Raw genomic sequence first — 12,168 nt, forward strand, 5'->3', positions numbered from 1 at the left:
ACCAGAAGGCAAAAGAGAATACTTGGGTAGACCTGTTTACTTGTTTTGTTGTTAATGTTCCCACTTCTAGACTGTAAGCCTGTTGTTCGCTACGGATTGTCTCTGTTGCTGAATCGTACTTTCCAAGTGCTTAATATAGTACTCTGCATGCAGTAAATGCTCTATAAATATGATTGAATGAATGAATGAATACAGCACCAGGCACTAAAAATGTCAAAAAGACCAACACAAAAAAGGACAAACTTTTTGTGTACACATCACCAGGTCTATAGGTCCTAAATTGGCCTTTTCAGCTACACACACACACACACACACACACACACACCCATTAAGTGAACTTCCCTATAGTGGTACCATCTTCGAATATAAAGGGCAAATATATATCTAGCTCATCACATCCGGTGAGCAGCTAAAGTGTTGGTCTCTGCTAGCCCTGAGCCATCCCTCCTGCTATTTCTCTCTGCCGAAATCCCTTTCCCACCTCCTCTCCCCTAGAGTTCGGTCCTTCCTCTGAGGGCAGAGGCCACGACTTGTTTTCCCCTTGTAATTCCTCACAGCCCCAGGGTAGTGCTCTGTGCACCTTGGGTGCTCAGGACCTGCTGTTGAATAATGAACGAGAGTCGCAGCTGAGCCTTCCACTGTTCTTACACTTGACCTGAATTGTTGGGATGTAAATGATTCCCATGCTACTCCTCTCACCAAGCCTCGTACTCCCCAGCCCTTTTAGGTCAGATCCCAGGAGAAATGTTACCTGGAAAGTTGCTAGAGACATCGGAGTCATTTTGCAATTCAATAGACCAATTTTGGGGGGGATGGGCACAGATTCAAGATAAAGAGACCCCATTTACTATTTTAGCAGTGTGGTTCATAAACACATCGGAAGACTAAATACGAGTTTAAATGACTATACTAGCTTGAAAAAGGCCAGACGGGATTTTGGGGGTCTGGCATTCATTTGGGCTACGAGTGACTGGCAGTAGTTGTGTCAATTGAACAGGGAAAACAGTGAATTTGGCTTCTTTACGGTGACTCCCGCATTTAAATCAAATCAAATTTAAATCAAAATGATAGCGGTTGGGTGCATCACTCCCACATAAACAGGTCATCACCCCACTCTTGGTCACGAATGAAGGTTCAGATCAGAACGAAGTGTAGTTCTCGAGCCCTTGAAGTCCAAATCACCAACAATAAAAACCACCACTTCTCTCCAGGAGGCAGAATGGGATTTTGCTGATTTTTGAGAAGATGTTGGGCAAATCAGGCAGGAATTGTCTCTCTTTATTTGCTGTATTGTGCTTTCCAAGCGCTTAGCACAGTGCTCTGCACACAGAAGGTGCTCAATAAATATGATCAAAGGAATGAAAATGTGAGTCCCAGGCAGATGAGGTGGAGGAGTTGCAGAGGTTCCACGATGGCTTGGTGGATTTTGCTCTATAAAGTGTTAATTAAATGAAATGAATTAAATAATTTGTTAAATTAATTAAATGTTAATTAAAAAACTGAAAACGAGAGAAGAACATAATTTGAGTATTTGTAAATTCTCTCTTCCACCTACTCCCTCCCCTCTTCCTCCATCCTCATCTTGCCCCCAGAGTGAGACAGAGTCAAAAGCCGGTTGGCTTCATATTAATTAGTTCCTTAAAAAATGAAAATGAGAGAAGAGCATAATGTAAGTATTTTTAAATTCTCTTTATCACCTGCCCCCTCCCCTCTTCTTCCTTTCTCTTCTTGACCCCAGAGCGAGACAGAGTAAAATGCAGGTTGGCTTCCTATTCATTAATTCCCCCCGCAAAAAGGAAAATGGGAGAAGAGCACTATTTAAGTATTTGTAAATTCTCTCCACCGGGCCCATGAGTTTCTCCCCACTCCCCACAGACCAGGCTCTTCTTCTAGGGTCTTCCATCTTGCCCTCTTCCTCCATGCACCCCCTCCTTCCAATTCACCATGTGGATCAGTCATGAGTCTTCTCAGACCTTGGATGCATCTTATTAAGCACTTAGTACAGTGCTCTGCACACAGTAAGCGCTCAATAAATATGATTGATGATGATCTGGATTGTACCATATGATTAGCAGGTACAGGAAGAGAACTAGGGAGTAGGCAGTAGGGCATTGTCAGATGGTATCATATGACAAGCATGACTAGTGGTGGTGCCATGCTGAAATAGAGTTCAACCCCTTCATCTTAGGGTTGGTAGAATCGATAGGACTCCCAGATGACTTTGTAAGCCAACCAAATCATACTGCCATCACTGACCTGTGGCAGCACCACAGAGTACACTTCATAATAATAATTGTCATGATTATTAATAATATAATAACGTATAATATTATATACTAATGATATAATAATAAATAATATGATTATTATTACAATTGAGAAGCAGTGTGGCTCAGTGGAAAGAGCATGGGCATTGGAGTCAGAGGTCATGGGTTCAAATCCCGACTCCACCAATTGTCAGCTGTGTGACTTTGTGCAAGTCACTTAACTTCTCTGTGCCTCAGTTACCTCATCTGTAAAATGGGGATTAAGACTATGAGCCCCCCGTGGGACAACCTGATCACCTTGTAACCTCCCCAGTGCTTAGAACAGTGCTTTGCACATAGTTAGCACTTCATAAATGCCATTATTATTATTATTATTATTATTAATTTAATTATGGCATTTTTAAGCACTTATTATATGCCAAGCACTGTTCTAAGCACTGGGGTAGATACAAGGTAATCATTTGGACACAGTCCCTGTCCCACATGGGGCTTACAATCTGAATACCCATTTTACAGATGAGGTAACAGGCACAGAGAAGTGAAGTGGTTTGCCTGAGGTCACACGGCAGATAAGTGGCAGAGCCAAGATTAGAACCTATGTCCTCTGACTCCCAAATCCATGCTCTGGTCACTAGGCCCTGTTGCTTCCACTTCTTATAGCCTTGTATTTGCTGTAGTAGTGGTAGTAATAATGGGTATAGTAGTGGTAATAATAGTGGTAGTAGTAATAGCAGTAGCAGCAGCATTTACTGAGTACCCACTTTTTTATGGTATTTGTTAAGTAAGCTCTTACTTTGTGCCAAAAACTGTTATAAGCACTAGGGTAAAACCAAATGAATTAGGTTTGGACACAATCCCTGTTCCACATGGAGCTCACAGTCTAAGTAGGACCCACTTAATAATAATGATAATACTTCCGGTAGTCCCCCTTCTAGACTGTGAGCCCACTGTTGGGTAGGGACCGTCTCTACATGTTGCCAACTTGTACTTCCCAAGTGCTTAGTACAGTGCTCTGCACACAGTAAGCACTGAATAAATACAATTGAATGAATGAATGAATGAATGAATATTTGTTAAGCGCTTACTATGTGCCAGGCACTGCTCTAAAAACTGGGTAGGTACAAGACAATCGGGTTGGACACAGTCCTTGTCCCAAATAGGGCTCACAGTCTTAATTCCCATCATCCAGATGAGGGAACAGATGAGGCTCAGAGAAGTGAAATGACTTGCCTAATGTCACGCAGCAGAGCAGTAGAATTGGAATTAGAACCCAGGTCCATCTGATTCCCAGGCCTGTGCTCTATCCAACTGAGGCGGTGCCCTGTCCCAGGCACTTGGAAAGTACAGAATAAAGATGTGACACATTCTCTGTCCACAAGGAGCTAACACTCTAACAAAAGAGGCAAACACATTTTCAAGTGAAGATAAATGAAATGTACAACTGAATAAACATAAAATTACAAGAGTGTCCAGGAGGGATATGAAGAAGTTCATAAGTGGTAGAATTGGCCAATGGGTTTACATGGCTCAGAGTGCTGAGAAATGAATCAGGGAAGGCTTGCTGGAAGCTTGCATTTGTCTAGCTATCCTCTCAAAGACTGGGTCAGAGTTGGAGAGGCAGAAACTGGTGCCAGTTATTTAAAGGAGAAAGACATATGCTCAAACCTTGGTGGAGCCTGGTGGATGATTAGAAAAATGTCAAATGCCTGGCTGGAGTACTGTGGGGTCAGCCGAGGAATTCACGTCATTCGTTGTTCATCCTGTTGCCTGCTGCCCTTGGGGTGATGCATTTGGGGCAATTAATCAAACAATCATTGGTATTGATTAAGTGTAATCAGTGCAAAACCCTGCACTGAGCACTTGAGAAAGGACAACAAAAGTCAGGAGCTTACAAAGCCTAATATTGTTTATAATTTGCCAAGGGCAGTCTCTTAGAGGGTAAGCTCCTTGAGGCTATGGACTAAATCTTCTCTCTCTCTTATAATTTCCCTAGTGTCTAGGACAGTGCTAGGCACTTAATGTGGGATGGAGGAGTGGTGACAGTGAGAGCAATGCAGATGGCCTCACACAGGTTAGAGAATTTGCAGGACTTTCTGGGTTTCATTTCTTCCTGCATTTCATCTGCCATGCTCCTCCTCTGGGTCAGACATTCTCCTCTCATCCTGGACTCCTTTTTCCTATGGTATTTGTTAAGCACCCACTGTGTGCCAGGCACTGTACTAAGTGCCGGAATAGATACAAAGTATTCAGGTTGGACACAGTCCCTGACCCACATTGGGCTCACAGTCTTAATCCCCATTTTACAGATGAAGTAACTGAGGCACGAAGAAGTGAAGTAATAATAATAACAATTGTGGTGTTTGTTAAGTGCTTATTATGTGCCAGGCACTGTACTAAGCGCTGGATGGATATGAACAAATTGGGTTGGACACAGTCCCTGTCCCACATGGGGCTCAAAGTCTCAATCCCTATTTTACAGATGAGGGAACTGAGGTGCAGAGAAGTGAAGGACTTGCCCAAGGTCACATAAAAGATAAGTGGCAGAGGCTGAATTAGAACCCATGTCCTTCTGAATCCCAGCCTGTGCTCTAGTCACTAAGCCACATTGATTTCCCCATTTTTTGGTCTGCCTTCCTGTCTCCATTTATCATTTTCTACTGACTTGTCCCTCTCTCTAGCTCTGGATTCCACTTGACTATAAGCTCCTTAATGGCAGGAATTGTATCTAACAAGGTCTGTTGTATGGAAATCCCTCCATGCACTTAGGCCAGTGCTCTGCACACAAAAAGCACTCAATAAATATCATTGACTCACTGCTGGTCCCTCTCCCCACTCTGTCCTTCTTGTCACCTCTGCCCTTCTTCGATGATGGGATGATATTTCATAATGGGGATTTAGGTCTAATAGCCAAGCCAGTTGCTCCATTTTTCCTCTGTAGCCTTCTATCCTGGGTGCTGTCCCGGAATTCATTCTTCCAATCAGTCAATCAACCAATTACTTTTAAAAAAAATATTTACTATTATTATGTGTATTATGTGCCAGGCTCTGTATTAAATGTTGGGGTAGATACAAGACAATCAGTTTCATTCATTCTTTCATTCATTCAGTCCTATTTATTGAGTGCTTACTGTTTGCAAAGCACTGTGCTATGCCCTGGGGAGAGTATAATACAAAAACAAATAGACACATTCCCTGCCCATAATGAGCTATTTGGTAAGCACTTACTATGTTCTGGGCACTTTTCTAAGCCCTGGGGTAGATACAAGCAAATTGGGTTGGACACAGTCCCTGTCTCACATGGGGCTCACAGTCTCGATCCCCATTTTATAGATGAGGTAACTGAGGCATAGATAGAGAAGTGAAGAGATTTGCCCAAGGTCACAAAGCAGAGAAGTGGTAGAACTGGAATTAAAACCCAGGTCCTTCTGACTCCCAGGCCTGTGGTCTACCCATTAGGCCACATTGTGTTTTGTCTTTAACTGGGCATTTCATCTTCATCATCCACAACGGTATTTATAGAGCTCTTTGGAAGAGGACAATACATTGGAGTTGATAGACGTGTTTCAATCCAACAATTTATCAATCAGTTGCACAATCAATGAATGAATTAATTGAGCAAAGCTTGGGGGACTACAATACAACAGAATTGGAAGTTACAGTTACCCGCCCACAGTAGCTCTCAGTCCAGAGGGGGAGACAGACATTAACATAAATAAATTACGAATATGTACATAAGTGCTGTGGGGCTGAGGGAGGAGTGAATAAAAGGAGCAAATCAGGTGAGGCAGAAGGGAGTGGGAGAAGAGGAAAGGAGTGTTTAGTCAGATAAGGCCTCTTGGGGAAGTGCCTTCAGTGTTCCCTGCCCACGAGGAGCTTACACAGCCTTTTTTAAGTATCTCCCTCACCCCCGGCTTTCCCCACGATATTGTGAGGAGAAGAAGCAGTCTCAGAAAAGATAGAAAAGATGCCATGATTAGTGGGCATCTTAGACCCTGGAAAATGGAAGAGTTTGGCCTTTTGCACAAGTAGCTTCCACCTCTGGCCCCTAGTGGCTTTATTGGCGAGGGCCAAGACTCAACAGTCACCTAAGAGGATGGCTATCGTTCTTTTCCCCACACCACCCTGAGACCCCAGGGCCATTTTTATCCCCCCAGGGTCGCATGACCAAAGTTGACAGTCCAGGGCCCTGGGTCCAAATGGATCAGGAGGACAGAGTCTAATCCAACTCCAGGAAGAAGCCATATGAACTCAAGGACATGCTAGTGATGGCAGCCGGGAAGACGGTCTCCAAGCAAATAGCTTTTCTCCCATTCCTGGATTGGTATCCCAGAGTGAAAGTCACGGGAGTGATTTGACTCTCAGGTTCCATTGGTAATTGAAAACCTGTTCTCTTTTAATCAGGGTCTAGACTGCAGTTACCTCCTGCATATGCCAAGTTAATGCCACAAAATAGCTCCCGAGCACTCCTGAGGTGTGTGTCAGCCAAGTTTTATTGCAGGTCCTTGAGAGTCAGTCAGTTGCTTAACAGTAAAGGTCACGGTGAATAAGGTCTCCCTCTCCACATTTCCCGGGAGATCCCCGGCCAGGCTGGAGACTGATTTCACTCAGCCAGAAGCCTCGGAAACAAGCAGCAATCCCCTGGGGCCACGTTGGTGTGTCTGGGGCAGGGAGGGAGGACTGAATGTCCCTATGAAACAGCCCCGGCAGGTCTCCCCACCAGCCAGTTGGCAAACCAACAATCAGTGGTATTTATTGAGCACGTAATAATAATCACTGTGGTATTTCTTAAGCGCTTACTATATGCCAAGCACGGTACTTAAGCATTGAGGTAGAGGATAATCAGGCCCCACCCAAGGCTAACCTGGTAATAAGGAGGGAGAACAAGTATTGAGAAGCAGCATGACCTAAGAGGATAAAACACGGGCATAGGAGTCAGAAGGACCTGGGTTCTAATTCCGGCTCCACCATTTGTCTGCTGTGGCCTTCGGCAGGTCACTTCACTTTTCTGGGCCTCAGTTCCCTCATCCATAAAATGGGGATTAAGACTGTGAGCCCTGTGGGACGTAGACTATGTCCAACTGATTAGCTTATATCCACCCCGGCACTTATAACAGTGTTTGACACATAGTGAGCACTTACCAAATAATATATAAAAAAAGAATCTCCATCTGGCAGATGAGGGAACTGAAGCACCCCGGCCAACATCCTCCCCCTGGCCTGGAATGCCCTCCCTCCCCACATCCATGTCTACCTGTATATATGTATACCTGTATATATGTATATATGTTTGTACATATTTGTTACTCTATTTATTTATTTATTTATTTATTTTACTTGTACATATCCCTTTTATACTGTGAGCCCACTGTTGGGTAGGGACTGTCTCTATGTGTTGCCAATTTGTATTTCCCAAGCGCTTAGTACAGTGCTCTGCACATAGTAAGCGCTCAATAAATACGATTGATGATTGATGATGATGAAGCACAGAGACGTTAAGTGATTTGCACAAGATCATACAACAGGTAAATGGCAGGATCAAGATTGGAACCCAGATCCTCTAATTCCCAGAGCCAGGCTCTTCCCACTAGGCCATGCAGTTTACCATGTACAGAGCACAGTACTAAACTCTTGGGAGAGTCCAGTACAATACAGCTGAGAGACACATTTCCTGCCCACGAGGAGCTTTGAGTCTAGAGGATGAAACAGACAAATATACAATAAAATAAATTACAGAGATTTAAAATACATTTCTTCACCACTTATCTGCTTTGCGACCTTGGGCAAGTCACATCACTTTTCACCTCCCTTCTCTCCTTCTACTGCCCAGCCCGCACCCTCCGCTCCTCCACCACTAATCTCCTCACTGTACCTCGCTCTCGCCTGTCCCGCCATCGACTCCCGGCCCCCGTCATCCCCCGGGCCTGGAATGCCCTCCCTCTGCCCATCCGCCAAGCTAGCTCTCTTCCTCCCTTCAAGGCCCTGCTGAGAGCTCACATCCTCCAGGAGGCCTTCCCAGACTGAGCCCCTTCATTCCTCTCCCCCTCGTCCCCCTCTCCATCCCTGTCTTACCTCCTTCCCTTCCCCACAGCACCTGTATATATGTATATATGGTTGTACATATTTATTACTCTGTTTATTTATTTATTTATTTATTTTACTTGTACATTTCTATCCTGCTTATTTTATTTTGTTGGTATGTTTGGTTCTGTTCTCTGTCTCCCCCTTTTAGACTGTGAGCCCACTATCGGGTAGGGACTGTCTCTATGTGATGCCAATTTGTACTTCCCAAGCGCTTAGTACAGTGCTCTGCACATAGTAAGTGCTCAATAAATACGATTGATTGATTGATTGATTGATTTTCTGTTTCTCAGTTACCTCATCTGTAAAATGGGGATTAAGACTGTGAGCTTCATCCCGGCTCCACCAATTGCCAGCTGTGTAACTCTGGGCAAGTCACTTAACTTCTCTGTGCCTCAGTTACTTCATCTGTAAAATGAGGATTAAGACTGTGAGCACCCCTGTGGGACAACCTGATCACCATGTAACCTCCCCAGCACTTAGAACAGTGCTTTGCACATAGTAAGTACTTAATAAATGCTATCATTATTATTATGTGGGACAGGGACTGGGTCAAACCTGATTATCTCTTATCTACCTCAGCACTTAGCACATAATAAGCACTTAAATACCATAACGAAAATTAAAAATGAATTCGATGACTTTCTCCTCTCTATCCCTGGTGGCATTTATGCTGGAAGTGGACTCAAACAGTCAGGACTGGAGCTATCCAAGTTCAGGCTGATTTTGGGATCAGTAGCAGATCCCCTTGCTCCCTGCTCAAGGACCATTTCCCCCTCAGGAGGGTCATCTCCTGTGTGACGTTGGGCAAGTCGCTTTACTTCTCTGTGCCCTCCCTTACCTCATCTGTAAAATGGGGATTGAGACTGAGAGCCCCAGGTAGGTCAGGGACTGTGTCTAACCCGATTTGCTTGTATCAGTACAGCGCTTGGCACATGGTAAGTGCTTAACAAATACTGCAATTATTATTATTATTGTTATTATTATCCCCAGCAGATGGTCTGGGGCACAGGCAGGAGTGGGAGGCAAATAAGCCTATTTCCTCCTTGTGAACAGCTCTGGCAAGAGTTTTTTGTTTGTTAACAGAGAGGTGAAGTGATGTGTCCAAGGTCACACAGCAGAACTCGGATCCTCTGACATCTAGACCTGTGCTCTTTCCACAGAGCCACGCTCCTTCTCAAACTTTTGGGAAAATGCAATACATCAAAGTTGGTGGACACAATACCTGCTCATAAGGAGCTTTTCTCATTTTTTGAATGGTATTTGTTAAGTGCTTACTATGTGCCAAGCACTGTTCTAAGTACTGGGGTAGATACAAGCTAATCAATTTGGATGTAGCCCATGTCCCATGTAGCGCTCATTGTCTTCACTCCCATTTTACAGGTGAGTAAGTGAGGCACAGAATAGTGAAGTGACTTTGCCAAGGCCACATAACAGACAAGTGGCAGAACCAGGATCAGAACCCAGGTCCTTCTGAGTCCCAGGCCTGGGCTGTTTCCACTATACCATGTTGTTTTTCTCAGTCAGTCAGTCAATTGCATTTATTGATCATTTACTGTGTGCAGAACACTGTACTGAGCACTTGGGAGAGTACAATATCACAATAAACAGACACATGCCCTGTCCACAAGTTTACAGTCTGGAGGGGGAAGTTCATTCATTCATTCATTCATTCGTATTTACTGAGCACTTACTGTGTGCAGAGCACTGTACTAAGTGCTTGGGAAGTACAAGTTGGCAACATATAGAGATGGTCCCTACCCAACAACGGGCTCACAGGTTAAAGAGATTAAAGATCTGCATATGGATAGTAGCAGTTGGTGGGAAGGGTAATTACCTAAACGCTTAGTGGGTGAGTACCCAAGGGCAGGTTGATGCAGTAGCAGGGAGCTGGGGCGGGGAAAATAGTGTCGAGAGATAAGACAGCAGTCAGGGAAGGCTTCCCGGAGGAGACATGATTTCAGAAGGGCTTTGAAGACGGGGAGCGCAGCGGTTTTCCCGATGTGAAAGGTGAGGGATTTCCAAGCAGGAGGGAGGGTGGGAACAGGGGGTGGAGGGGGAGAGAAACAAAAGAGATGAAGTACTCATGATAAATGGATTCTCAGCTGGCGTCCCTCCCCCAAATCCCCGCCAACCATCGCCCAAGTCACAGTCCCATCACTGGGTCTGAGGGAGACCGCGATGGAGGCTGGCCTTCTTTCCCGGCCCCTCCATCCTTCCCGAGCAGGTCAGTGGGCCAAGAGTGGCCTCCAGCTCCCAGGGCTGGCCTCACCAAAGTACCCAGGTGCCGGCCAACCTTGGGCATCTGACCCATAGCTCCGACCGGACGATGCCTGTCCATGTCCGGCCCATGCCTGGGGGTTGGAGGGCAGGGGACCCACCGGCTAGCTCTGAAGTGCCACCGCAGCCCATCCGCAAGGCCACAGGATAGAAGGAAATAGCGGTTTATGAACATATTAATTAATATTTTAAAACTCATTAAACCTTCTTAATGGCTTATTTAAGCTGCTTTTGTATTAATTGCAGTTCACTGAGGAGCAATAAACTTATTTATGTAGGCAAAATGGAGTAATTATGCCTTGTTACTGATGAGGTTTTACAAACGTTATGTAAAGTCCATCAAGGATCAGTTTTAGGATTGTTGTTTACTTTTGGGGGGCGGTGGGCTTAGGAGAAGTCTGGATCCCTCACTCTTCCGCACAGGTATCATGGATTGGCTTACTACCATTTTTCTTCCACATTTATTAGGGTTTTAGTTAACCATTGGTAGATAGCTAACTGACAATAATAAACCCGTTATGATGATTAATGGTGACTCAAGGCATGCAATTTGCACGCTCTGCGCTTGTTTGGGACAGCTAATTTGAAATTTTTCCAACCGGGGCCTTGTTTTCAAAAACCCTTGCCGGTTTTTCCTCGTGCCAAGTAATTGTCACAAACGCTTGGAACTAGAAGGCAAGGGTGGAGATGAGGAGCCAGATTTCTTGCCTCTGCCAGGTTGATAGGGTATCAGGATGGGTCTACCGACTGTTGTATTCTAATAATAATAATAATAATGGTATTTGTTAAGTGCTTACTATGTGTTAGGCCCTGTACTAAGAGCTGGGGTGGATACAAGCAAATCCAGTTGGACACAGTCCCTATCTCACTTGGGGCTCATAGTCTCAATCCCCATTTTACAGATGAGTTAACCGAGGCCCAGAGAAGAGAAGTGACTTGCCCAAGGTCACACAGCAGATGAGTGACAGAGCCGGGATTAGAACCCAGGACCGTTCTCTAGCCACTACACCATGCTGCTTCTCTACTCAGTAAAGACCACTGATGGATTGATTGATCGATCCGTGTGCGCTATGGTCAGAGTTTCCTCTGGAACATCCTTCAATTGGTTTAATTACCGCTGATGAGTCCCCCCTCAAGATGCACAAAAACAGTAAGCTAGTTGTGGGCAGGGACAGTGTCTATTTATTGTTACATTGTACTCTCCCAAGCCCTTAGTACAGTGCTTTGCACACAGTAAGCGCTCAATAAATGCATAGTGGACAGAGCATGGGCTTGGGAGCCAGAGGTTCCTGGATTCTAATACTGGTTCCGCTGCTTGTCTGCTGTGTTAAGTAAATCACTTCACTTCTCTGCACCTCAATTATGTCATCTGTAAAATGGAGATTAAAACCGTGAGCCCCATGTGAGACATGGACTGTGTCCAAGCTGATTTGCTTGTATCCACCCCAGTGCTTAGTACAGTGCCTGGCACTGGTAAGCACTTAACAAATACCAGAATTATTGATTTCATTATTATTATGAATTAATTCATCCCTCCGGAACT

Source organism: Tachyglossus aculeatus, chromosome 22 (genome assembly GCF_015852505.1).
Source record: "Tachyglossus aculeatus isolate mTacAcu1 chromosome 22, mTacAcu1.pri, whole genome shotgun sequence".
NCBI lineage: Eukaryota > Metazoa > Chordata > Mammalia > Monotremata > Tachyglossidae > Tachyglossus > Tachyglossus aculeatus.